General features: G+C 27.7%; 1 pseudogene; it reads right to left on the bottom strand.

Annotated features, from left to right (window-relative positions):
• Positions 1–4,054: 4,054 nt before the first annotated feature.
• On the bottom strand, positions 4,055–4,165 carry LOC133038630 (U6 spliceosomal RNA; annotated as a pseudogene).
• Between the last annotated feature and the right edge of the window lie 410 nt (positions 4,166–4,575).

The following is a 4,575-nucleotide window of genomic DNA, read 5'->3' as shown; positions in this document are numbered from 1 at the left end:
ATATACACATAACATATACATACACTCAGATATTAATATCACACATTATATACAGTTCTTACCTTCTTTCCAGATTCAAGTGTGCTGGCCGACCTAAACGGAAAGTCTCGTGGTAGATGGATGCCCTAATCACATAATGAAACTGGGTAAATCACATGATCAAAAACCCTAACTTGGGAAACCCGAACCCACAACCCTAGGTTCTGTTATACTCTCTATGGATTATTCTAACCCAGGAAGTAAGGAATCACCCAACTATGGCACGAATTGGACGAGAATTGAGGAAATGAGAGACTCGAGGAACCCTGCCAAAACCGACTAACCAGTTTTACAAGTACGTGTAAAACCGGTTACTCGGTTTGCACCAGTTCACCCAAAAAATCTCATTTCTTGCTCAAAACTCCACCAAACGTAACCAAACCTTCCAGAGTACCTAATTAGGGTATACACAACATATTCCAGCCAATAAACCACAGAAAATTCACTGAATCAAAACATGCCATTAAAGATCAAAGTTTAGGTTCTCAAACCCAAACCTGCATAAATCCAATTCCATACAACCAAACTAGCTAAAAGAAGCTTAAACCAACTCAAATGAACCTTAAAATTCAAACCCTAAACATTTCTAAACCTAACAGCCACCAATTAACAAAATCACAAACTCAATCAACCATAAAATTCAAAAACTAAAGGAGGGTGTTACTAGGGCTTACCTTGGCTTCAAGAACCCTTGAATCTCTACTGAATTTCCAGAAAAATAGCTAAAGATCAGATGGTTTCTCCTTGGTTTGGTGCTGCTCGAAGAGAAAGGGAGAAGGAGCAAGGGTTTCTTTTGATTTTTTCCTTAATTTCCTTATATTTTTTCTAAAATAAAACTAAGGTTAAATGAATTAACCTTGCTGAATATTTTAATTGCTAGGTGTCACATGTCTAGGCAGCCACCTAACTCTCCATTTAACAAAAAGACCAAAATGCCCTTTAACCTACAACTTAAGCATTTTTAAGGCTAGGGGTAAAATGGTCAAAAACCATAACCCCGCGCAATCCCGGTATTTTATTTTCTGCAAAATATTTCCTACTAAGAAATAAGGTTCTAAACTTACCCATGTGATCAAACTAGCCATCCATCGCATTTTCTATTGTCGCAGAGCAAAAATTACAAAAATAACATATTTCACATATAAGTCAAATAACACTCCTAGAGTTTAATAAAATCTCCGGAATTGAGAAATTATAACTCCAATGCCCATTTCTAATAATGGGGCCCACAGATAATTAAATTCATAAATAATTATAAAAATGTCAGAAATTAGTGCTAATTGCCTTTACTAATCCCAATTACTAGAGCGGTCATTACTCTATGAATTGGAATTTTGCACATGGCCATTAACGGTGCAAGAGCGAGACATGTGGTCTCAAGTGAGCATTAGCGAGGGTGTGTGTGCTATCACCAGTTTGTACTAAAAGGAATAGTGGTTTAATGTTACGACAACCAAAATTTCATCAAACTTTGTGGTAATTATACTAAGGTAAAATTCAAGTCGAAAGACATTTTACCTAATGCACATAAGCAAGACTTCTTTAAAAGTGTGTATTTAGTCAATCAAAGTGGGGGAATGTTATATTTTGATATAATATTTTTGATTGATTAAATAAATATGTTACAAAAGTTACAAGTTTGTTACTAAAGATATAATATTTATTCTAGTGGGAGATTGTTATATTATTTATAATAATATAATATATAGAATAAATATGTGTAATAAACTAATAGTATCAATATATATATATAAAGGAATGCACAAAGGATTACATGTGGCAAGCTTAATTGTCATTTTTTTCTAATCTCTCTACTCTTAATTTTTCTTTTTATTCCTAATCTTTCTAATTTATTTAAATTCTTATTAGTCAATTATTTTTTAAATTTTAATTAATATTATTTAAACCCATTGATTGGTTCTAATGGGTGTTAATGGGTTTAAATTTTTATTAATATTGTACTGTATTCTTTTCATCTCCTCCATCCTTTGCCTTTTAATCTTCTCTCTTCACCTACATATTATTCTCTTATATTTTGTCAAAGGTGCTCATCTCTCCTTCCCATCCATTTCACTACAGTCATAAAGTAAAGATCACAGGTAACATCATTTTTATTGAAATCTTTCTTCACAATCTCTTACTTTCACTTTTTATTTATGGTCATTCTTCTTGGTTACTATTAAGCAATCACCTCTCACTATTATTTTTGGAGCTCCTTTAAATTTTGTTCTTTAGTTACCATTAACCAGATTTTTTTTTCTTAATTTTGATTTGTTAGATATGTGGAACAAGATGGTTTCTTTGTGAATGAATTTAAACCTTTATGTAGTGTTCTTAAAAATTATGTAGGTCTTTCTAAAATTTTGATTTTTAGTTTATATTTGTTAGATTTGTGGAAGAATATAAGTTACACATAAATTAGAACTCACAAATTTATTACAATCACTATTTTTAAAATTTAATTTTTTTATTTTGTATTTGTCATAAATTTATATATATAAAAAAAGGATTTGATGTTATATATATATATATATATAAATAGGGAGGGAAGATTTAATGTATTTCAATTGACCTAATAATCACTTTCTCTAATTTTTAGCACATGAAGAGTGAGTTTTTTCTTTGAAAATGGAAGATCGAGGAGGTCAAACATTTTTCATTGGGAACAATGAGAGAAATAGAGAATGCTATTGTTTCTCTTTTAATGATAGTGTGTGAGAGTGATGTTCTTTTATATTATTATTTGTTAGTGCTTCTAATATTTTGTCTCATTTATAATTTGGTGTATGATTTTGAATTATACAGGTTTGTAATTTGAGAAGATGAAAAGCTTGCTGCTAGAGAAATGTGATGTGTGGTTATTCAAGATGATGATGTGATGCCAGAAAAGATTTTTTTTTAATAAGAGAGCCTTGTATTATTTTTGGGTAATTTAAATATTTAATTGGTGTGGTCAGTGTTCTAATTAATCTTAATTATTTTTTCTTTTGTTATGGTTTGGTGCTTTGAACTTAAAATTTTTGGATTGTTTGGTTAGTGAGAAAGTGATTTCTTGATGATCTTTAATTTTTAAAATCAAATCTTCTAATGATCTTAGTCATCTATGTGTTTATACAAATATATATATATATATATATATATATAAATTGATACAAAAAATATATAGCACTCCTTATAGATTTATGCGTGTATCTTTACTATTAAGTTCGTTAGCATATTAGGTTTCTTTTATGAAGTTTATTTTGATCAAGTCAAACTATCGTCTTATGCAAGCTTGGCTTGAGTTGGGTGCAAAAAAATTTCACGACGGTTTAATTTTGGACCATTATCTGATATTAAACTTCTTAGGTATAAAAAAAAAGGCCTTTAATTATTTTTTTCATATAAAAAGTATTTTATTTATTTTTTATGTGGGTGATTGGTGAACTTAATCTTACCCATTACAATTTTTTTTTTTAAAAGTGAATGCAGAATATATTTTTGCATTTTTCAATCTTTATTAAGTTTAAAATAATTATAAAAAACCCATTTAATTATATTTTCATATAAAAATTATTTTCTCATAATTTTTTATTTTAATTTTATTTAAATAATTAAAACTATATTGATTTATTAATATATGATATTTATTAGAATAATATGACACCTTAAATATATATTTTTTATATATATACTGGTCAAATTAATTTCATTAACTAAAAATACTTTCTTCCTTAAGGATTTTTTATTTATCTTATCCCATTGAATGGATTTTTTTACCAAATTAATTAAATGTACTGAAGATTCTAATTTATAGCTACTAAAGATGAGCATATGAATGACTAATTATAATGAAAATATTAAAAGTCCAAAAGCCAAGTTTCTAACAAGAAAACAGCGGGTAACCCAATGATACTATCTTAAAATCTTATAAGAGGTTTGTTTTAAATTTTAGAATTGTGTGGTTTGTTTTGAATTTATCTGAATTGTGAAGTAAGCAAAAATTAAATTTAAATCAATTTATTATACAATTGAAATATAATTGGTAAGGCCTTCTCTTTCTTGATTTGTGTGTGTCATCCTTGCGCATTGGTCATCCTAATTTTCTCTGTATCGTTCCAATTTTATCGGATGTCCCCGAAGGGACGGTAAGGCCTTCTCTTAGATTTTACAAACGTAATATATTAAATCAAGCTCTTATTATTAATAAATTAGCAAGATGTAGAAAATGTATATAAAAATAATGTCCCATTAAAATAATATTGTTTTAAAAAGAAATTGAGGTTGAATTTGCTGTTTTTTTTTTTTTCTTTTTGAATTGTTTAAGAAAAATAATGTCCCATTAAAATAAGATTCTTTCATTTATTTTATTTTCTTTAAAAAATGGATCATAAATATATAATAATGAGAAAAATGCAAGTGAAAAAAATAAAAAATATTTTAACTATTATTAATGAGATCTTGAATTTTAACATTTACGGAATTATTTTTTATAAACTATTATATATATAACTAAAGTAGTAAAATGAAATAAGATGTTAAAACATAAATAATTAT

Source organism: Cannabis sativa, chromosome 5 (genome assembly GCF_029168945.1).
Source record: "Cannabis sativa cultivar Pink pepper isolate KNU-18-1 chromosome 5, ASM2916894v1, whole genome shotgun sequence".
NCBI classification, from domain to species: Eukaryota; Viridiplantae; Streptophyta; class Magnoliopsida; order Rosales; family Cannabaceae; genus Cannabis; species Cannabis sativa.
The sequence above is the reverse complement of the archived record's forward strand: the minus strand, read 5'-3'. Positions and strand labels throughout refer to the sequence as shown.